At 49.4% G+C, this 24211-nt stretch overlaps 1 protein-coding gene across 10 annotated transcripts in view; it reads right to left on the bottom strand.

Moving 5' to 3' along the window:
• Positions 1–24211, bottom strand: part of LOC308503679 (tryptophan 5-hydroxylase 1) — a 221256-nt gene that overhangs the window by 5647 nt on the left and 191398 nt on the right. The window lies entirely within an intron of this gene.

The following is a 24211-nucleotide window of genomic DNA, read 5'->3' as shown; positions in this document are numbered from 1 at the left end:
CAGGCCTCGGGTGGACTATCCAAGGAGTTTGGGGGTCCTGAGCACGTTTAAGAAACATCCTATAGAAAAACCCGGAAAAAACTTGGAAAGGGAAAGATTGGCTATGTGCGTACCAGAAGGATTCACAACAGGGTATCTTTTAGTACCGAGCTCCTCCAGCAGTTTAGAATAGCCCCCCCACCTCACTTAGGGGCAACTTTTCAGGGGCACAATGAAGATGGGAAGTCCCTCCGGACCCAGCACAATGCTCCTATGTGGGCTGTTCTCACGTGGAAGAGGAAGAATTATCTCTCCTTAAGCTAACTGGAATACGGAACGCCCAGTTTTCAAAACAGGTAAGTCACAGGATGATTCCTGGCTTTCCAGAGGGTTCTCTGCAGCATGCCTGCCACTTGCCAGGTCCTTGAGAACACTGAAATCTCTCCTGATTGATCCAGGTCTGCTTTACTGACCCCAGGGCACAGGGCTGAGCCTTGGGCGGAGAGCCTGGAGGTACAGAAGGATTTCCTAGCCTCTAGAGTTCAGGCCCCCTGCTCATGGGGCTCAACAGATTTGGCCTGACCCAGGCTGTGACAAGTGATGGAGGTCACGCCCACCACACTTGCGTCAGCTTCAGAGCCCTGCAGGCAGCGGAACCTCAGCACTGGCGGGGTCTCTGGCACAGGCTAGACACAACACTGAAATCTGTTCAGGCCTGGTGGCACCTGCCTGAGCTTCTTGGCATCCTGGGTCTTCACAGGGCCTTATGGTGCTGGGACTACAGCCCAACAATAGGGAGGGGGCAGCGTTTCTGCTGGAGGGCCTTGCCAAGGAGGGACAAACACCTGAACGTGTGTGGTAGAGCTTCCTGATTGTCCCTGAAGCGCAGAATGAAGACTTCCCAAACTTTTGCAGCTGGGTGTGGCCAGTGAGATGCAAGCTGAAAGGTGTGACAGCTTCTGGTACCCTGCCTTGAAAGATAGATGGCAGGCATGTTTTGCCTCTTCTTTGTCCCTGTATCTTGTCACTGGGAATGTGGATGTGATGGCTGGAGCTCTAGCTGCCATCTCGTACCATGACAATAAAGCGCTGCAACCTAGGGCTGGTGCTTCTCAGGTTCACACAAATGTATCTTAATTCCCACAGCACTCCTCTAAGGCATCATCTCCATTGTGCAGATGAGGCAATTAGGCTCAAAGAGGTGAAATAGAAATCCATGGACCAGGGCCAGGGCCAGGGCCATTCTAGTCAGGACTCACATCCAGGACTCCCAAATCTTAGGCTCCTTCACTAGTCCAAACCATGTGAAAATGTAATAAAAATTACATTGACTGAGTGTATTTCAGGCCCTGTGATAAGCGCTTTTCAAGTATTAATTCACTAAATCCCCATTACAAGCCTGAGCGGTACAATCTAATATTACCCCCATTTTCCAGAGCGGTGGTGTGAACTGTGCAAGGTAACATAGCTGGTAAGGAGTCTGACCAGGCAGCTGACGCCAGGACTGCTACTTCTGTTAATATAGGCTCCTCTCTAGCAAAACCCCCTGCTCCCTGGGTAATGAAGGAAAGGTACCTAGTAATGGCCCACCTGTGTGAGGACACGATCAGCAATGGAAGGCAAGAACTGTAAAGGGCAAAAAAAGCACTCTGCAGGGGTGCAGAAACCTCACCGAGCCCGTGTGAGAGCTGGGGCTGAGAAGGAAGCCGCAGAAGCCCTGCCCGCTCCTGCATCTGGTGGGGGGTAGGAAAAGGAGGCAAGGGGTTAGGGGGCAGAAAAGTCAGGCAACTAATGGTTCACCTTGTCTCCTCCTGTCAAAGACCTCACAAAGCCCCAGAGCATTAGTCAGGGCTGCTCTTCTGCAATACCAGGCAGAGAGAGAGAGAGAGAGAGAGAGAGAGAGTGAGGAAGAGAGAGGGAGAGAGAGAGAGGAGGTTTGAGCACCTCACAGAGAGGAAGGCTCTAGATTCAGGAAGCTGGTAATTGTCACTGTGGATGCAGCTAGCCTTGGAGGCGAAAAAATTTGGGGAAAACTTTTGAGTGTCCAGCCACGCAAGCTCACAAGGATCCTTCCCTCTTGGCAGTCATTGGGGGATGGTCCCTAGGGTCCTGCTGTGAGCAAGGAATAGTGAGTGAGGAACCCAGAATTCAGGCCTCCTCAAGTGTTCTGGGACTGGGTGGCAACGTGAGGATAGAAAGAAGAGGTTCGGGTCCTCACCGTCTCGTGTCTGCACAATGGACAACTACACTGTCTTTCAGGCTGAGGCAGCTGGCCTGGGTGAGGGGAGTCCGGCTGAAACACCGTGTGGTCTCGGTCCTCCCAGGGACAATGTCTTGTCTCCCCACCATCGATGAGACCCAACACAGCCAGGATTTGGCCACTTCTCACAGCTCCGTCACCTCCACTGGTACTCCTGCAAGGGCTTCCTAACTGGTCTCTCTGCTGCCTCGATTGCCCCCAGGGTTTATTCTCCGCGGAGCCTGAGGGATGCTGTTCAAACCTAGGCCAGACACGGCATAGCTCTGCTCTGACTCCTCTCACTCAGATAAACAACAGCTGGTCTGCAGCTGCCTCCTCGACCTCATGTCCTGCCATGTTCCACCTTGCTGACATCCATCGCCATAGCTACATGGACTTCCTGTTCCCCAAACAGTACTCAGACCTCAGGGCCTTGGCTCTTGCTCTTCCTGCCGTCTGGAATGCTCTTGCCCTTGATATTCCACAGATTCACTCTCTCACATTGTACAGGTATTTGTCCACATGTCACCTTATCTGCGAGGCCTTCCCTGACAACTCCACATAATAACAATCTACAACCCCTCCCATCTCTATCTCCTCACCTGCCTTATTTATTTATATTTTTTTTACTGTTTGTTTATTATCTATCTCTCCTGACCAGAACAGAAGCTCTCTGAGAGTAGGGGTTCTGTTTTGTTTGCTGCTGTATCCCAGCACCTGAAACGGCACACAACAGATACCTGCTGTGCGAATGAACAAATGAATGAATGAATGGTTAGCAGGACAGCTGCCTTATTCTCTCCTAGAGAGCCAAAAGAAAGCCCACGGGTGGGGAGAAGAAGCCATGGGAAGGCCGATTTCCGCGCCCCATCAGGAAGAACACTGTAATGATGGAAAGCTACCCTGGAGCAGCAGGTGGCCTGCCCCTGAGGTCCTGGAGGTTCTGAGCCCCCAGCTGGAGAGGGCATTCCTACAGTGGGCAGAGTCTGGGAGGAGAAAAATCGGAAATCTTTCTGATCCTGGGAAATCAGGATTGAATGTGTATGAGAGAGAGGAGGAAGGGGGAGGCCAAAGAGCCGAGTAATACACACCCTAGGCCTCAGGCTGGCTCCCACAGACCCGGCAGAGGAATGACCTTGGTGCAGATGGGAAATAAAAATCGTCAAATGTCTGGGTTTGCCCTCATAAGTCTCATTCTGAGGCTGCAAGGTTGGGACTGCTCTAGAACCTTTTAGAACCCTGTAACGCAAAATGTTCAGTTCTCTTTGTCAATCTCTATCCCTTTACATAAGAGGAAACTGAAGCCCAAGTGGGGCAGTATTGTGCCAAAGGTCCCCATGTACACACCTTCCCAGGGCTCTCCCCCTCCCCCTCCATCACTGTGGACGCTGCGTTTTTGATGGTTAGAACAGCCCAGTGAGGAATCAGCATTGCATGGGAGAGAAAAGTGAGTCTGGGAGAGGTTCAGAAACAGCCAAGCTGGGAGAGGCGGAGGCCAGCCTTCCCCACCCCCAGGAGTAGGAGGTGCTTTGGCTGCTGTGGATACATTTCCTCAGTCACCTGTGGAGAGAGCGTGCTGTGGCACGTTGGCTCCACTGGGTGACTATTCTTAGATCTAGGGAGCTAGAGATGATGGATTTAGAACTTATGAGGTGGAAACATGTTGGCCTGTTTTATAAACAACTGAAATCCTCCCCACAGACTGTCTTTCTGAAATCTGTGTTCTCTATTAGAACTGTTGGATTTCTGGGCTTCTTGGCTGTGTTGGGAGAGATCACAGAAAAAGCAACTAACACTGTCGAGGGCCTAAGGACTGTTGCGTGACCCATCTCACTTAATAAAGCAGTCCTGGGAAGGAGGTGTTGTGATCACGCTCTGTGGATGAAGAAACAGAAGCTGGGAGAGGTCCAGAAACCAGCATGCCCCGTGACGAGGTGCGAGAGCTGCGCTGTGACGAGTGGGGCTGCCAGCAGGGGTCTGGCCCTGGCAGATGGAGCAGCAAGGGCACAGCATGGCACCTTTGGAAGTTATTCCCTTTAAGTGTTTGTAGGTAGCTCTCTTCTCCTCTAAGATTTCTTATCTCCAGGTGACATTATCTTCCCTCTGTATGACCTGGTGGCCTGTCTCTATGGCCAGTCAGGGCCCCCCTCCTCTCAGTAGGTTGCAGATTGTCATCATCCCTTCAGAAGCGTGGTCCCCAGAGTTGGCCGAGGGCTCTAGAGACAATGAGCCCATCCAGATGCAGGCCTTCTCCCTGACGCTAACGCTGTCCATTTAGCCTGAGGTCACATTAGTAGCGTTGGAGTCCAAGTCTGCTGACTCTTACTGAGCCCACGGCCCAGGTACACTGCTAAACTGTTTCTGCGTAAGGTGCTACACTACATTTCACCTGGCCTGGCCCGTGTGCTGGTGTGCAGGACCCGGCCAGAATGTTCATGTTGTCTCCATGAAATGAAATGTCATCTTATTAAATGAACACAGGTATCTCTCAGGGATAGTGGTAGAGGTAGGGGCACAGGTGTGGCTCTCGCGCCAGGAGCAGCTGCAGCCTGGGCACCAACACGGCCTCTCTACATTGTTCTCCCCACACATGAGGGAATCACCAGTGGGCAGGATAGAAGGCTAGGAGTTCGAGGAATAGGGAGGCCGGGGGGAAGAAGGTCTGTTCTGGAACCCAGCGGCAGGTCCACAAGAATCCACAGGCACGTTAGAAGACTCAGGTTCTAGAGTTCACTGAGAAGCCACGGATGACACAAAGCTCAGACGGAATTCTCCCCAGGGTTTCCAATCACTCAATAAATCCCTATTGAGTGTCTGCTCTGTGTTTGCTGCTGTGCCCAATTCAGTTCAATCTACTCAGTAGACGCCCCTCTAGCCATAGTGGCCTCTTTCCTGGCCAGTCTTGCTTCTGGCTTTAGCCTTTGCACTGGCTGTTCCCTCTGCCTGGAACACTTCTCCGCAGGTATCCACACGGCTGCCTCTCGCTTCATTTGGGTCGTAGTTCAATGTCATGTTCTCAGAGGGCCTTCCCTGATCACTCAACCCCATCCTTCGATCCCCCCATACTGCTTTATTTTCCTTCCTAGCCTGTAAACGCCCCCACTCCCCACCCCCGCCGCCAATCATATACTATTTCTCCGTCTCCCCACTAGAACGAACAGCTCCCTGAGAACAATTTCATTTTGTTCAATTGCTGTACCCCCGGCACTTAGAACAGTTATGGGTACATAAAAGATACTCAGTAAATATTTGTTTTAGGAATGAATAGGTGTCACTTGTCCCCGGAGGAGACTATTTCCTTGAGAAGGAAACCAAGTCAAAGCGCTGGGCAGGCCGTCCACAGAGGTTTCTCACAGTGTGGCCTGATGGCCATCTGCACTCACTGACAATCCAAAAAAAGTGTGTGGAGGGGTCGCTGGGGCAGTCCGTGTGAAGGCACCTGCCGTTTGTAGGGAACCTGCAGACCTCAGATCTAAAGACCCACCCCACGGCCTGTAGGCTGACCCTCTCCTTCCTGAGACGAGAAGGCGCCAGCTGTGCAGTATATATCTTAAGTCTTCGTTTAGTGAGCCAGAGAATTTGGGAACAATGGTTGCTGCTCAGTAGTTATGGAGCCAGACAGGCTTAGATTCAATCTTGTCTCTTCATGTACTATGTGTGTCTCAGTTTCTGTGTCTTCATCTGTAAATAAGGACAATTATCTTTCCTTTACTTTCTTCTGCTTTCTGAGTGGATACGTGAAGTGCCCAGCACTGAGCCCACGACACGATCCACACTCAGTCGACACGTGTTCCCTTCCCCATCTGCTCATCGCTGCTGGGATGGCCCTGGGCCTCCTGCCCAGGATCTAGGTCTTAGCCCTCCTTGGTCTGGTCTCTTTTGCTGTCCAGCTGAAGGGCACATGATAAAAGCATGCTGTCCCTCTTCCTCCCATGCCCCACGACCCCTCTGTTGGTATTCCCAGGCACTTACAACAGTTATGGGTAAACAAAAGGTGCTCAATTAATGTTTGTGTTAGGAATGAGTAGGTGTCACTTGTCCCAGGAGGAGCTTACTTCTCCCTCGAGAGGAAGCCAAGTCAAAACGCTGGGCAGGCCGTCCACAGGGATCACCGATCCAAAGGAACTGTGTGTGGAGGGGCAGCCAGGGCAGCCACATGGGACAAGTAAGTAGGTAACAATGCACATAGTTCTAGCTGATGATTCAGGTTAGTGTTCATCTGAGGTGTCCTGATGGGCACGAACCACTAAGCATTACCGCTATGGAAACCGTTCTGTTATTCTCTGCTGTGCCATGTGTTTTCTGGCTCAGCTGTAGTTGTGGTACAGGGGGAGGGCAGTGGATGACATCCGAGGACTAGACTCCTAGTGGGGCCTACGTGCCTGTATGGCTGAGGGTAACGCCTGCCTCTCCCTGGGTCTGATCTTCCCAACTCTTAGAAGTAGGCCACAGTTTGTCACACGGCAGCCTGAGGGCCCCCCACGCTCACTGACAGTCACAGTCCTGGTGCTCCCCTCAGACCAACTGTCAGAATCTCTCGTGACAGTTCTGATGCACACCAGGGTTGAGAACCACGGATACGTAACAGGAGTTAGACGAGCTAAAATGTCTGCAGTCTCCCAATGCGTACAACAGGCAAAACTGAAGCTACTCTGGCTGCAGCAGGGGTGAAGGGCTCAGAGCCCCCCATCTACTGAGCCTCCCACTACCCCCACCTGGCTCCATGGAATCCTAAAAATTCCCAGAGCACAGTTTGAAAACCACTGGACAAGATGTGTTCTAGCACCTTTCCTACAAGGGGAGTCAAACACTCATTCATTCATTCACAGATATTTATTAGGTGCCTTCTGCTTTCTTAATGCCAAACTTTCATTTGAAGTCAGTAGCTCTACTACTTCCTAGATGTATAATCTTGGGCAAATTATTTGATTTCTCTGGGGCTGAAACTTCCCATTTGCAAAAATGGGAAACAATACTTGTTTACCCTACCTTATAGGATTCTGGTAATGATCAAATAAGCAAATGAGAACACCTATGAAGGAGTGGTTTGTTACCTGGAAGAAACTCGACAAACGCCAACAACTATTATTAGTAGTAAAATATCTAACTACCTAAAGTCTGTAGAACTAAAGTCCTTAGAGGCCTCTATGGACGATTACTCTCCTACTCTCAGTAGCTAAACTTCCAGAAGGTGTTACAGGGCTTGGGGAACCATTGGTCTAAAAACCTCCATCTAAAGGACAGCAACCTGCCCACAGGAGTACTTCTGAGATTTAAGAATATCACTCAGTTTGTTATCTCTTAAATAGAATATTTCTCTATTATCCAAATTTTCTTCAATGATCATAAATTACTTCCATTAAAAAAAAATTAACACTGTTGAAAATACTTGCTGATATACAAAATTCTTTCAAAAATTCATTTCTTTATCTGATGCTTTAAAATGAATTCATGGGAGACAGTCAGAGCAGGGAAAAGCCAGGTTTTGCTGGGTGTGGCAAGATGGCCCTACGGGAGAAGTGTGGGCCCTTCTGCCACTAACTCTGCACGTGGTCAAGGGCCTGTCTCTACACCTACATGTATGCTGAAGGCTCCGGCCTTACTGATCTCCAGGGGCCCTCCCAGCTCTCATGGTTAATGTTTAAGGACAATGGAGAATGCCAACCCCAGGATGTCCGTCATTTCACAGCACATCTGGACCTGCTGGCGCTGCAGCCTTACTGAGCTCCAGGTGGCTCGCGGAGATACCCTTCGCTGACAACAATGCCCATGCCCAGTCACTCAGTTGGTGTTTTTCAGACTTTCCGAAGCCCCACAAACCTGAGGCAGGAAGATCAGGGGGCGTGCTGTCTAGAAGACAGGTGGCTCACTGAAGAGCTACACCCTGGTCAGTGAGGTGGTCGTGACCCAAAATCAAGGCATTCTGACTCCAAGCTCTGTGCTCCTTACTTTACTGGGATCATATCCGAGGAAGAACTACAGACCCAAAGAACCTCCATTCGGTGAAAAGACCACGAGAGCTGGAGTAAGAAGACGGCCCCACGCCCCTGCTCCAGCTCTTCCTGCTGTGTGTTTGTGGGCCAGCCGTCCCTGGGACGGAGTCTCAGAGTCTTTAGCCACAATGTGCGGATATTACTCCTGACAATCCCAGTGCTACAGTGTGGCTCGTGAGAGAGGGAATGGAAACCTTCTGTATATTGTAAAGCTACGTATTCATTACCATTAACACCATATATTATGCCCGAAGGTCAGGAGGAATGCACTCCACCTGTCCCACCTGCCCTGGGAAGTACAAGACCCACCTCAGGGCAGTGAGGTACGGGACCGGAATGAGCAGGTCACCTTACTGTGTGGACTGAGCTACGCAGAGCAGACTCTGGGCCTGGCCTGGCTCCAGCCCGGTGGAGACCAAACGGCACACAAGCTAAAAACACTCAACAGGCATGGAGAGCCCATCACTGTGGACAGTTCTTTCTTCTGAGCATTCATGCCTTCATCCCGTTTGAGCAAACATCCTTTTATTACTAATTCCAGATGAAGTACTGTCTGGGTGCCTCATGTGTACAAAAAGAGAGGAGGAGGAGGGAGCAAGGGTGAAAGAGACTGACCTCATTTTTAAGGAATTACCAATTTCTTAATAACTAACATTTCCTGAGCACTTACTACATACCAGTTACTCTCCTCTATCACTTTCATAGCTCATTTCACACCCGTAACAGCCAAATAGGGGAGGAATGTTCAGGGTCACTATTTCACCCTCGAAGAAGCTGAGAGTCAGGCTCACCTGAAAGTTAAATGATGGAGCCAGGACTGGAACCAAGGTCAGCCTATCTCCAGATCCTAAGTTCTTAACCCCTATGGCCTCTGTATCACTGGTGACCTCTGGCAAGTAGTTTTTTCTCTGGGTCTCCATTCCCCTATGAAATATAGAAGTTCAATGATTCCAGTGGGTACAAGAGGTGTTGCAAACACCTGTGAACCAAAACAGAAAACAAGAACTGTCCCCCTGAAATGAGGTGCGAGGTGTGGAGATCAGTCCCCACACCTTAGGCGGGGAAGGCACAGGACATAATCTGAGTGGTGTCAGGCCAAGGTCAGGCTTTTGCTCAAACAGTAAGTTTCAGAGAAGCATGGCCGACACCTGCCCACCTCCACCAACGTCTGTTCTCCCATCAAAACGCACTGCCCACCCCATCTACTCACTCATCTACATCCCCAGCTGGGCCTTTGTTCATACTGTTCCTCCTACGACTCCTCATCTCCCCTTACTTTTCTCCTCCAGGAAGTCTCTTCTGATCCTTCAGCTCTCTCCACCAGACGATAGTAGACAGAACACTTCTAATAGCCACTTCAGTACCATTTCATCAAGAAGCCCCACGTCAATGGGACAGCATTTTCCCTTAAGATCCAGGTCTTTGGTGCGTGTCTTCACAATTTGCTCTGCCTCTAATGGAGAAGGAACCGTGGCCCTTTTCCATTTGAATCTTTCACAGCAGCAGGTGCCAGTAAGGTTGCCTGGAGAGTCTGGAATTACTAATGTTGCCATGGTTACAGCAGACCAAGGTTCGGGATGCTTTATCCCTGATGAGCTGCTCCGGCAGTGCCATGCCAGACTGCTGGGGGAATCTTCCTTGATGAACCAAAAGAAAATCCACTAATGGACAAGAAACTGCTCCACTGGTGCTGAGGTTTAGCTCCTGCAAACACACTTGTAGGCCACTTACCCAGCCCCTTGGCTGACAAAGAGGCCAGACCCTGGCTCTCTGCACTGTGGCTCACTCGGGGGGTAATACGGTTTTTAACTGGCTCAGCCCACAAAGCAGGCCATCCCCCACTCCAGCCCCCAAATTGCCACTTCTCTTGTTTGAGGCCGTCAACCAGGGATCTGCTGGCGTGGACCCTGGCAATTAGCACAGCACCCGCATTTGTTGGGGAATTAAGAGCCACTGATTAGCCTAATTTCTCGCCATTTGTAGGCAGCGAATGTCGGCCTGAGGTTGGCTTTTCCAAATGGCGGCCCAGAGGGTGGCATGATCATGGCCTGAAGCTTGAAATGGAGGCAAGGGCCTGGTGAGCCAGCCTGAAGCAGGAGGGGAGGCCGGGCTGTATGGCAGCCTTCGTATTCCCTCATCCTGCCCGCCTGAAGCAACTGGAGACCAGAAGAAGGTGTTTCCACACTGAGGTCATGCCTATTCCCTAGTCAGTCTTGACCAGAAAGAGAGGCCAAATCCCTTTGACTGCCGTAGGACTGGTGAGTCCTGAACCCGGGCTTTCTAGGGCTGGGGGCCTGAGTCAAGCTCTAGCTGGCTGTGCAGGACCCTGCCACTCTGCCTAGACTTTCCTGCTAGCCCACCACCTAAGGCCCAAGCCTTTCTGCTGTTCCCCGAGGTGCTGTCTGGCTGAAGCCCCTTGGAATTTGAATACCCCATGATAATTACCTTAAGATTCATGCTGTCAGACCCCTCCCCCTCCAGGTTACTGACATTCCCAGGATCACAGGGGTCCTTACACCTTGAAGGGTTGACCCCTATCTAGACCCAGGGGGAGTCAACTCCGTAGCTAGTCTGACTCCTCTGGGTTTCTCCCCTCTCCTGCCCTCTACTCTGCTTACACGCAGCATACATCGCCATGTGGACTGGGCTAAGTTAACATGTGCCCATAGACACTAGGGAACTTCCAGATTCCTCCAAGGAAATTCATAGGCATTTAAGCCTGGCTGGAAGGTCTTGACAACTGAGCTTCCTTAATTCAAACTCTAGCTGGCTTGAAAACGGGCTGAACCAGCTCTTTGCAGCCACTCATAAAACATTTATCGAGTTTCACTTGGTAGCTGACATCAGGGATATAGTAGAATGAGCCATTCATCGCATCTGACATGAAGAAATAATAGTCTAGGTGATCAGTAGAGACTTTCCAGCAGAAAAAAAAAGTTATGGGAGAGGGGAGGAAGGGTGTGTCAAGTAGAAAGAACAGGGCAAACAAAGGCCTTGCTGGGGAGCAGATGCAGCTTGTAGAGCTAATGGTCGTAGCTCCGTTTGGTGGCAGAAGAGGAAGTGCAAAAAGCAATAGAAGGAAATAAATTTGGGATGATAGGTAGGGGACATATCATTGCAGATAGCTCAGGAAATACAACGCTGAAAATGCCTGACTAAAGATTCTGGACTTCATTCAGCAGTCATTGGAAGCCACTCAGGCTTCTGGGCAAGGGACTAACAGAATCAGGGCGATGTTTCAGAAGCAAAGTCTGGACAATCACAATCATCATCACCGCGTGTCGTCGTCACGACAGAGAACGTTTCTGGAGCCCTTAGACTATGCCGGGCACTTTGCTGAACTTCCTACTGAATAGGGAGGAGGGACCAGAGGAAGATGTGATGGGAGGCAGAGGAGAAAGAGGATGTGCGAAGCCTGCGCTGTCGCAGAAGCAGTGGGATGCAGGAGACATGGCTGGCGTGGAAACGAGGCGGCGGGACCAAGAGGACATGGCATCTGCAAAGCTGTGGGTACGGAGGGCTGAGAGGAGTCAGGCAGCCTTGGCCAGACCGGCAGGAGGGAGGTCACATGTAGGTCTAGGGTGTGCGATTCTTTGATTCATTGGCCTAATAGATGAATCTAGAATCCAACCCCAACGACACAGTCAGAATACTCCTCTTGTTACCCTGAGTTCAGGAAAACATTTAGGGAGGGACAGACAATGAAAGAAGGGCAGCTATCCCAGGAAGACTTATTCTTTCACACTCTGGCCTGGTTTTACTAACCAAGAACCTGCTGGCTAGAGCGAGAAGGGAAGTACCTGGAGAAGGGTGGCCTCTCCTAGCTTTGACACTGTGCCTTCTTGGGAAAGGTCTTTCTGTCGTGATATGCATGAGCCTGGGGCCCTCTGACCAGGAGGGAGCCCTGGTTTTAACCTGCCTCATGTGCTTGTCTGCCCTGCAGGTTCCACTGGTACCGCACCCCCTGGGGACGAGGGCCCTCAGATGGAATGCAAGAGTGGCCTCCTCTGAGCCTGCTCTCCCTCCTCATGACCCTCACGACCCTCTGCTCTAGTCAGGAGGGCTTCCCAGCCTGCTCCACCCTGGCCTGTGCTCTGCAGCCTCTGCCTATGCTCACATACCCTCTTCCCGCAGGCAGGAGGCCCTCATCCATTTCTCTTGGGCCAGTCCAAGTCCTGGTCGAACCTTCAAGGCTCAGCTCCAGTCCTCCTTCCTCTAGAAAGTCTACAAGAATCACTCCTTCACTGAGCCACAGCACTTAGAATGGAAGTTGTAGGGCAGGAAGGGAACTTTGAGATCACTTTGAGGGCCAGGACTGGGGCAATGACTGGACGAACCCTCCCACCTCCACATAAGAGGCAACGGGGGCCTGGAGAGGGGAAGATATTGCTCAAGAAGGAGGAAGGGCTAGGACTAGAATCCAAGTCTGTAGATTCCCGGGAACTCACAGCTCTGCTTTGTTTCGCTGGCCTGTGTCACAGACCGTGAGACAATGGGGACAATGCCTTCTGTATCTCTGTGTCTAGCTAGGAGCCCCGGCTTGCCAGGAGCTCAGGAAATAGAGTCCTCAGCAGCCAAAGACTCAGGAAAGCAACAGATCCTGAGGAAAAGCAAGACACAGGTGAAGAAAAGTAAGAAGAATCCCTCCTTCCAGCAATTTGCCACTGTTCTGGGATGCAAGCCAAGCCCAGCTACTGGATTGGGGGTGGGAAGAGAGATGAGACATTCAAAGGGACTTTTTTTCCTAAAAGTGATTTCCACGTCCAATGCCGGTGTTCTAGCCCAGAGCTTCCTGGGAGAGCAGCTTGGAGAGGCTGGCGGAGGGGCCATGCCGAGGTCAGCCTCCAGGCTGGAGGACTGGTGATGGCAGCAGCTGAGGAAAGATTTTTCCTTTTCAAGTTGAGTATTTTTAGAGCAAAAAGAACTCTTCCAGATCACCCAATCCAATTCCTGAATTTTCAAATAGGGAAACTAAGATCTTGGTAAAGAGGCTTGATCAGGTCCGAGCCAGGACACAGTTCTGGACCTCCAGACCCACCCCGGACTCTCTGCAGGGCAACTTGTCTCACCTGGGCCCACGTGAGGGTAGAAGGAGCGCACCTGCTGGGGCAAATGGCCACCAGTCATTTCTATGTTGTTTTTTAAAATGTCAAAATCCAATTACTGACAGACTGGGGATTCAGGTTGAAAGAAAAGTACTGGGTTTGACTAAGGCTCCAAGTGAAGAAGCCACTTGCTGAGATCATACAGCTAGAAAAAGGTGGAGTCAAAACTTAAGCACAGGTCTCTTTGGTTCCAAAGTCCTTCCTTTTACCCCCGGCTCAGGCTGCCATGCATGCTGCCTCTTAGCTCAGAACAGAGGAAGAAAGACAGGACAGACAGACATCCTAAGCTGTCAGAGAAAGGCTTTCACGAGACAGATGTGTCCTGGGTGAGCCCCTCCTTTTCCCCCAGGTGCTGTGTTGAGTGCTAGAGACACAAAGATGAAATGAGATCCAGGAGTGCAGATTCTAAATGAGTACTTATAAAGGTTGGAGGATAGACAAACTCTGTCCTTTAAATTCTGAAGTGAGAATGAGGTTGAGGAACAGTACGAGAAAGGGACGGTGTGAGGGAGCACACTGGCAGGGTCCTGCGTGAGGATGGGCGTGGCCCCAGCTAGTCGTCTTTATTCTCGCTGAGCACCACACAATGCCTGGCACGGAAGACACTCGATATGCAGTTGCTGAGTCAATGCATGAAAGGAGGACAGTCCTATCCCAAAAGGAACAGAGATGCAGCTCCAGTGCTTGCAGAGAAAGGGTCTGCCCACCACGTGGGGCCCGGCGCCCTCTCCATCTGGACAAGGGGCAGGAGGCAGCTGGCAGGTCCAGAAATGCTGACACAGAGAGAGACAGAGCTTCCAGCCCCAACCGACTTCTCTATGGCAACAAGCTGACAGAAAACTGCACAGAAGACAGAGAATCCAGTTTTTAAATAAAGACACAAACTACTCTCAGTCTAAAATCACACATGCAAAGCAATAGCTCCCGCCTTTCAGCTCTTAGGAGGGGCAGACACACAGTCACTAGAAAGGTACTTCCTTCCAACCTGCCATTCTCCTGCCAAGGGCCCATGCGCTTCCCCTCCTACTGTGGACTCTCCCGAGAGCTGCCAGGCAGAATTGCTATTGCTTTGCAGTACATGCTTCAGGGCATTGCATCAAATGTGACAAGCGAGGGCAGAGGCTCCACCAGGGTGGGGGCTGGCCCGGTCCCACAGTAAACAGGCTGTGGCAGCTGCCTTCCCGTCACACCACAGCAGTGGTGGCTGTGCCAGGGGTACCAAGAGGAAGAGCAGGGCCGAGGCCTCTTTCCTCCTCTGTCTCCTGATGATCAAATCCTGCTTCATCCTTCAGGGCTCAGCTGTTATTTGCCTTCATGTCCCCAGAATGACTTAATCGCGCACACCTTCCACTGTAAACCCAAAGCCCTCTGTTTACATTTCAAATATAAAACTTTTCATTATACTTCTGCTTACAGAAATAGACAGACAGTCTACTTTGCATTATATTTCTGCTTTCTTATTCTGCCCTCCTCCGCCACCCCCGTAGAGAACCTGGTCTGCGCTAAAGCCTCAATAAATGTTTTCTGAATTGACTCAACAGCATGAGAATACATTTTAATCTGAGTAGTTAGAGACCAACCCTTCTTCAGTTTAGGGGAGTCCATTCAGACATCATTTCCCTCCAAAGCCTTGGGTACTTGGGGAGCAGGAAGGCAGTGGCACCCCCTCCACTATGCTGCTGCCCTTTCTGCGGGATCCCCCCACTAGCGTTCTGCCAAGTCTAACGTATGCTCTCTTACAGTTTCACAGACATCACCATGTTCAAAAGGACACCCCCAAACAAGCGGGACTAAGGATCCTGGGTTCAACGCTAGCTTCATCACCTCCCGTCTGTGTGAAGTAAGGCAAGTCATTTAACCTCTTTGAACTTTGTCTGCAAAATGGGGACAATCCATGTCCACTCCTGTATCTGCTTACCTCACGAGGCTGGGGAAGAACGTGCCATGGTGAATCGTGAAGTTGCTCTGAAAGCTGGGAGGTGGCATCTGTGCAAAAATGAGGTGGAATGTTGTTTCTAGGACCTGACGAAAGCGGAAGCTGGGACCTACCTCATGAGTGACTTGGTCATGAACAGGTAGTGAGGTAGCAGCTAAGGACCCAGGTCTTCTCATCCTTGCTCCAGAGCTCTTTTCCCAACCCTATGCTGCCTTTGAGGTCCCATCTCAAAGTAGGCACTCTGCAACTTTGGCAAAAGCAATTCCATATTCCATTAAAATGAGAAACATTTTGGATCACCTGCGGAGTATAAATCTCTAAAATGGGATAGAGTCCAGCTCTCTACTTCCAGGCAGAATGCCACCTGAAACATTCCGGCAGGGAGTTAACTCTTCCTTTCCCACCAAGCCTTTCTTTCCAGCTCTCAGTCACTGCTAATTAACCTGTGTCAGAAAGGTCATTCTGGTGGCTAAAACAGTCTTGCTGTGGCAAAACTCAGGTCTTCTCATCTAACCGCAGAAACAAAAATAATGAATGCAACACTGCAAATATGAGAAAAGCAGATCGGGAATGACTTGAACAGAATACAGAGGAAAACTGGTATGGCTTAGAGTGTACACACTTCAACGGAAAACCACAAAGGGTACTCTGGGGTTTGCCTCAGGCAGTAGGACACTGATTCCCTGGGGTGTGAAGTCAGCTGAAATAGATCTGAGAGAGACAGGAGGGACACACAAGCCCCACTGCTCAGATTGCAACAGCTTCTAGGCCCACATCCCAGAAATGTCACTGAGTGAAGCCTCTTCAGACCTCATCAATGACTTTGACAAGGAGGGAGGGAGGGAGGGAAGGAAATGTCTTTGTTGAGAACGCTCACCATTTCGTGGTGTGATGGTTAATTTTGTGTCACCTTGGCTATCCTATGGTGACCAGTTGTTTGGTCAAACACTACTCTAGATGTTGCTATGCAGCTGTTTTTTAAAGATGTGATTAACATTTTTAATCATTTGTGGTGGGCCTCATCCAATCAGTTGAAGGCCTTAAGGGCAAAGACTGAGGTTTCTTGAAGAAGGAATTTTGCCCCAAGGCTGCAACACAGAAACCCTGCCAGAGTTTTCAGCCTTTGAATTCAGGACTGCAACAGCAACGCTTTCCTGAATCTCCAGCCTGCGGGCTTGCTCCAAGGAAGTTGGACTTGCCAGCCTCCACAATCGTGTGAGACAATTCTTTAAAATATAGATAAATAGATTAGATAGATTAGATAGATAGACAGATGATTGATAGATAGATAGATAGATAGATAGATAGATAGATAGATAGATAGATAGATAGATAGACAGACATAGCCAGCCAGACAGACACATATCCGATTGGTTTCTCTGGAGAACCCTGACTAATACATGTGGGGTTTTCATCTAACTTACCTCATACCATCCTGTAAATGACCCTGAGAGGTAGGTTTTGTGTATGTGCTGCCAAAGCGAGCACAAGAGAGGTAGGTTTTGCTCTTCTGCTGTTTGTTTCCAGGTGAGGAAGCTGAGGCTTCGGGAGTCAAGTCACTCGATAAGGGAGACCCCAAAGCCCATGCTCTGTCACTTTCACTACATGGCACGAGGAAGGAATGTTTCTCTGAAGAATGCTGGAACGAGAATTCCTGGCCCAACCAGAATGTTGCTGATGCCTCTGAGCCCTGCCTCCATGGTTAATGCCAACAGGAAATGGGGGTCTGAATATGACCTGCCTTTGTCAAACACACTCTTTAGGATCTCCATTCTTCCATGGGATCGTCATTTGAATGGAGGATTTGGGTCTGCACAAATACGTCCCGGTCTCAATTCGTCTAAATCTGAGCCCGAGTGACCGGGGAAGAGGAGTGTTGTTAGTCCCTGAGCGGTCTTCCTCCTGAAGGCAAATCCAGGCCGGAGACTGTTTCCACTTGGCTCCTGCTGGGAAGTGGGGAGATCGGGCTCTCTGCTCACACAGTGAGCCCTGAAGGCGCTGTTTTCTCTGGGGCGGGTGGCTGAGCAGGCCACCTCCTCAGGCTGCCCTCTTTCCATCCCTATGTCTCTCACCACCACTGTCTCCTGGGGAAGGGGTAGCATTCTTCCCTGAACAGCGTTAGCCCAAGGATGGAAGAAGCCTCTTCCCATCAGTGCAGCTGAGACAGGGCTTGATTTGCAGGAAGAAGTTTACTAAATGCGAGGGGACACTGGAAAGGAAATAATCACAACAATCGAAACAAATCTACAGCAGGCAGGGCTGCCAAGACGAGGCTTCTGACTCTAATACTTCCCTACTCCCACTCCGAAGGGGTGGGACATACATCTGTAGCAGGTTTTGCTCAGCTTCCTGTCATCTGAACAGCCAGTAGTTGCCACTGGGTCACTATCTTGCATGGCCTCCCACACCAGTATTTCTCAACACGTGAAGGCACACATACAAAAACGATAATGTGTGACACGGTGGGTAAATGGATAAGTGAATGTGCTCCAGCTAGAGCCAAACAGAGCTTGAAAAGGGAACGTACCCCGTCCTAGGTCACACGGTCAGAGACAGACAGGGATTTGGTTCTCCATCTTTTCTCTGCTCTGCCTCCAGGGCAAGGACCACAAGGCGTTCGTTCACCTTGAGTTTCCGGTGCCTCATTCATGGCAGTGCTCAGGAATTGCCAGGGGGACGAACGACACAAACCCAGAGAGCCCTTCCCTACACGCTCTCAGGCCCTCCAGCTGTGGCAGGGAGTCTCTGGCCAGAGATCTCCCCAGGTGCAGACAAGCACTGAGCCCCTCACACATCAGAGAACCAGAGAAGGTTCTGGGCAAAACTCGAGGAGGCCAAAGCATTGCCCGTTTCTCCTTTAAGTGCTGCCGGTGTTCCCCTGATTTAGTAGCTATCCATGCCCTGACCCCGGGCTCTGAAACCCTTGTCTTCATTGCCAGCCCTACCCCCGCCCACATCCCTCCTTCCCCTAAACTTCCTGTCCGTCTCCACAGCAACCTGCTCTCAGCCAACAGTTCTCGCAGACTACTTCCCACAAGACGTAACACCTGGTAAAGCTGGGCACGGTCTCCCCTGGCCATTTGTGTTTTAAACAGAAGAAAAGACTCCTCAAACATTCTGGTTGGTCAGGAGGCCCCGGGAGGAAAGGAATGGGCTTCGACGTTAGGTTTCCAGCCCTAGTTCTGCTACTTCCTTTGTGAATGACCTTGCATAAATCACTTAGTCACTCTGAGCCTTAGTGTCCTCGTGTGGGAAAGGATAATAAGACCTACCTCATAGGGTGAATATCCAAAGGCCTTACAATCTTGCCTTGTGTGGTGGGTTGAACAGTGGCCCTCCAAAAGCTACGTCTACAACTTAACCTGCCGAACCTGTGACTGCGACTTTATGTGAAAACAAAAGTCTTCATAGATGTGATTAAGTTAAGGATTCTGAGACTAGAAGATTGTCCTGGATTATCTCTGTGGGCCCTAAGTGCCATCACAAGTGTCCCTTGAAGAGAAAGGCAGAGGGACATCTAACACAGAGAGAGAAGAGGAGGAGGCAGTGTGACCATGGAGACAGAGACTGGAGAGATGTGGCCACAAGTCAAGGGCACCAACAGCCACCAGAAGCTGGAAGAAGCCAAAAAATGTGTTCTCCCCGAAGCCTTTGCAGATGTAACTAAGTTAAGGACCACTGAGAGGAGATCACCCTGGATTCTCCGGGTGGGCCTTAAATCCAATGACAAGTGTCCTTATGAGACAGACAAGGCGACACAGACACACAGAGGACAAGCCATGAGAAGAAAGAGGCAGAGATTGGAGTTTTGCAGCCACAAGCCAAGGAGCACTTGGAGCCACCAGAGGACAGAAGAGGCGAGGAAGTGTTCCCCTTAGAGCCTCCAGAGGGAGCGTGGCCCTGCCGGCACCTTGATTTCAGGCATCTGGCCCCTAGGACTGTGAAAGCATAAGTTTCTGTGGTAAGCCCTCAGACTGTGGTACTTGACGACAGCAGCCCTGGGAAACTAATCTGCACTGCCTATCTCCCTAATTTATTATGTGCCAGCCCTGATGTCCGGCTTTATGCCACAGCCTGACAAACCATGTGTACGAGAATGCAGACATCAGAGGAGCGGACCTTTGTCTGACTGGGTCACCACTATAATCCCAATGATTAGCATGGTGTCACATACATGCAGGTGCTCAGTACATTTTTTTTTGAATAAGTGAATGGGTGGTAGTTCTCAGAGGGCAGAGCTATATGTGGTTTACTTCTATAACCTCAGCACTCAAAGTACAGGGCACAGGACTCTATACATGTGGGACTTCCTCCTCCCACCTATTCTAGCACTGAAGGGGCAACTATCTGAAAAAGGGGCAAATCTTACCCTGAGGCCCAAAGATAAGCTTCCAGCCTCCAAAGAGTCCATGAGTCCTTTCTACACCTGTCTCCAAACTCCCCCCAAACAGAAGCCTTGGAGACAGCCCAGGACTGCACAGACCTGGGGATGATATTGTTGAATTAAACAAAGACTCAAGTCACCAGTGTCTGGCTCAGGCTGGGCCTCTGGGACCTGAGCAGGCAACATTTCATCATTAGGAGGAAAGGAGATGACAAACTCTTTCCTGAAAGAACCCAACAGGCAGTCAGAATTACTGGATGTGGATAAATAAAACCATTATTTCCAAATACATATCCCAGGCAGCACTAACTGCACTCTCAGTATCACAGGCAATACTAAATTTAGAACTGGCACTTTGAGTCATATGCTGATTCCTGAAGAGAAAAACTAAATTCAAGGGAGAAAAAAATCAAGTGACATATGAAAATAAAAAATGCAACCTTAGTCTCTCGGAGTAAGCTGTCAAGAGAGGTGAGGGAGAAGTTTCCTGCACAGAATTCCGCCTATAAAGGAATTCCAGGAGGGTGGGGGCAAGGCCCTGCTATGTGCCTTAGCGGCAGCAGCCTCTGAGGAAACTTCTGGAGTGCCTCCCTGCGTGGTGCTGCTGAAGCAGGATGGGATCTGTGTGCTGAGCAATAATGCGGGAACACTGCTGCCAAAGCGCTGGCACACGCTGCCTCCCAGAAGCCTTTTCTCAGCCCTGCCGTGAAGGTACTATCGCCCCATCACAGAGCTGAGGAGTGGAGCCTCGACTGTCCAAGTGACGTGCCCAAGTCATACAGTCTGTGAGCGGGACGGCAGGGAGTTATTTTAATGAACTTTTAGTTTTAGAATAGTCTTAGACTTACAGAAAAGTCGAAAAGATGGTACTGTTACCAAATACACCCCCCCACTTCACCAATCCTTAACACATAACTGTGTTACAACTAAGGGACCACCCTTGGTATATTACTACTAACGAAATGTCACACTCTGTTTAGATTTTGTTTTTACCTCATGTCCTTTTTCTGCTCCAGGATGCCCTCCAGAATACCACATTACATTTAGTTGTTATGTCTCCTTAGGCACCTCTGGTCTGTTACAACTCCTCCAGCTTTTCTCTTTTTATGGTGACTATGACAGTTTTGAGGAATACTAGTCAAGTATTTTGTACGATGAGCACCTATTTGGGTTTTTCTGCTGCTTTACTCATGGATAGACTGGGATCATGGGCTTGGGGGAGAAGGACCACAGAGCGGAAGTGCCTTTCTCATCGCATCCTGTCAAAGATACATAAGATCAACACCATTTATCACTGATAATGATAACCTTGATCACCTGGCCAACGTAAAGTTCGCCAGGTTTCTTCACTGTCAAGCTTTTCTCCCTTTCACCTCTACTCCCTCCTCTACTCTTTGGGAGCAAGTCACTAAGCAGAGACCACATTCGGAATGGGAAGTTCAGTTCCAGCTGCTTAAGGGGGAATAGCTACTACATACAAGGTGTGATAAAACAAATATAGTGTATGTTTAAGTTAAAAAAATGTATTGCAGTGAAAGACACATTGCCACTAACCCCCCCTCAAAATACTCCCCCTCACTTCGAACACACATCCCACCATTCTTGCCACTTTCTGAAGCAGTTCTGGAAGTCCTCGTTCATGAGTGTCTTTAGTTGTGCTGTGGTGGCTGCCTCGATGTCCTGAATCGATTCAAAATGTTTATCTTTCATGGTCATTTTGACTTTGGGGAAGAGCCAGAAGTTTCACGGTGCCAGATCCGGTCAATAAGGTGGAGGAGGACACACCGTACTTTTTCATTTGACAGAAATTGCCGTACCAGAAGCGATGTGTGACACGGAGTGTTGTCACGATGGAGGATGAAACCATTTGCCCATTTCATGTCAACGCGTTGTTCATGATCCATGATTTACGGCACACTTTAACACACACCTTCTCTCACCCGTAGCTCACACCAGATGACTCCACCGAACAAGCTGAAACTTGTCCCACACTGTTACTAAGGTTCAATGCGTCACTTCCCGTATTGAAGAGCCCTGCCTTTCCATTGGATGGCACTCGGCAGCAGCATTCACCATAGTTTTTGATCACAAAGGAAAGGCTCCGTGTCACACATCACTTCTGGTACAGCAATTTCTGTCAAATAAAAACATTATGGTGCGTCCTCCTGCACCTTATTCACCGGATCTGGCACCGTGCGACTTCTGGCTCTTCCTGTAAGTCAAAATGATTCACGACATGGAGGCAGCCATAACAGAGCAACTGAAGACACTCGTGAAAGAGGACTTCCAGAACGGCTTCAGAAAGTGGCAAGAACGATGGGATACGTGTGTTTGAAGTGAGGGGGAGTATTTTGAGGGGGATTAATGGCAATATGTCTCCTACTGTAATAATTTTTTTTTTACTTAAATATTTACCGTATTGTTTGATCACACCTCGTAAATTATTTGGAATTATTCTGTGTGGGAGAGCAGGGGTTTAAACCCTCGTCCATCCGATAAAACCAGCTAACATATGCCCTCCTCATTTTTCTCTCATTGGATCCTGCTTTTTCCTTGACAGTACTTCTCACCATTTGCAATTATGTATTAAACAATGTTTTATGTACTCATCAATTTATTGCCTGATGTTTCCTGCTCTCCCTGCCCCCAGGTTAGGAGGCATCGCTGCTGTATCCCTCAGGTCAAGTTCAATGCCTGGCACTTAGGAGATGCCCAATCAATACTTGTGAGATCCCGGGAGTACAGCAACAAGGAGCAACAGCCTTTGAGGAGAAAGGCCGGTACATGTTACAAAATTTCTTTTACAGAAATTTCCAAACATACACACAAGTAGAGACAATATCCTACATAACTAACTCTTAACTGCAAGCAGCTCACGATAAATACTAAAATATACATGTAAGCAAAGTGCAGAGGAATATAAGAGGAGGGACATTCTGCATCACCTTAGGTCCTCCCAGGAGGAAGAGTGTGGGGGGGGGGTCTGGGGGGATGGGTAGTTTATTAAGGTGTCAAAGGACTTAGGGCATAGTTTCCAGGTAGAAGGAACCAGAAGGCAGGTGACTGCAGACAAGTTCAGGGAACAGATCTAATGGAAAGGTATCAGTAAATAGGGGAAGAGAAGGTTGGGAAGGTGGCTAAGAGCAAACTGAGCAGGGGGCTTGGACTATTCTGTAGACGAGAGCATCTCCTCTCATCGTCTTGCTCAGGGTACCGGTGGTGCCTCACATGCTGTGACAAGTGGGACTCTTCTTGTGAGTGAGAAGCTCACTTCCAGCTCCTCATTCCCCAAAGTGCTCATGCTTCTTGAGGCACTGACTACTGGTTATCTATTCAAGCTGCATTCTTCTCAAATTTGACTTGGGGCAGGCATGTGCCCATCTAAAGACTAATTTCCCAGTCTTCGTTACAGTTAGGTGTCGCTATGCAACTACCTCCTGGCCGATGAGTTGTAGGTGAATGCTTCTAAGTACCTCGTTAGGGAAAGCGCCTAATAAGGCCTCTTTTTTGTCCTTTCTCCCTTCTTCCCTGCTTCCTGCCTAAATATGGATATGACAGCTAAAACTCTAGTAGCCATCTTGGACTATAAGAAAACCTTGAAGATGAAAGCCTATGCTAAAGACAGTGAACTAGAGAAATGGAAATAACTGGGGTCCTTGCTACCCATAGAGCCACTATACCAGCCCTGGGCTTTATGTCACCAACTTTCATATGTGAGTGTTTTAGTCTCCTCGGGCTGCCATAACAAAATACCACTGACTGGCTGGCTTAAAGAACAGACACTTATTTTCTCACAGTTCTGGAGGTTGGAAGTCCAAGATCAAGGTGCCTTCAGGGTTGGTTTCTGGTGAGACCTGTCTTCCTGGCTTGCAGATGAACTATCCTCTGCGCTCACATGAGGGGGAGTGACCTCTGGTGTCCCTCCCTCTTCTGTAAGGACACAAGTCCTATTGGATTAAGACTGCATTCTTATGACCTCACTTAACCTTTGTTATGTCCTTAAAGGCCCTATCTCCAAATACAGTCATATTGGGGTCAGGACTTCAGTCTATGAATTTTGGGAAGATACAGTTCAGTCCTTAACAGTGACAGAAAACTGACTTCTCTTTTGTTTAAGTCATTATTATTTCTGATGTCTTTTGCTAGCATGTGCACACAATTCCTTACTGACAGACTTCCAAAGTCTAAGGAACATCTTCTAAAGTATCCACCTTGATGACCTTGTGAGCTGAAAATCCAAAGGAAAGTACCAAAGATGCCACCCTTTAAGTCACTTTGAATGCTGATTCATTAATAGCTTTCATTCATTCAACTGATAAGCATTTATTCAGCCCCTATCACATGCCAGATATTAGGCTGTGTGCTGGGGACACTACAATAAACAAACATGGTCCTTGACCTCTAGGCACGTAAAGGCTTTACTGATTTTCTTACTCGAAGCTCATCTCTTTCCAAAGGGCATTCCCATAGCATAGTAAGTGAAATAGCAATGGGAATTCAAAACCATGAAAAAGAGGACTATCCAAACATGCAGCTCTGGTAATGTATATACATGCTGTGTCTGACTGAGCATTC

The sequence above is a fragment of the Rhinolophus hipposideros genome, assembly GCF_964194185.1.
Source record: "Rhinolophus hipposideros genome assembly, chromosome: 10".
In the NCBI taxonomy this organism is placed as follows: Eukaryota; Metazoa; Chordata; class Mammalia; order Chiroptera; family Rhinolophidae; genus Rhinolophus; species Rhinolophus hipposideros.
Note: the sequence above shows the minus strand (reverse complement) of the source record. Positions and strands in the feature narration are given on the sequence as shown.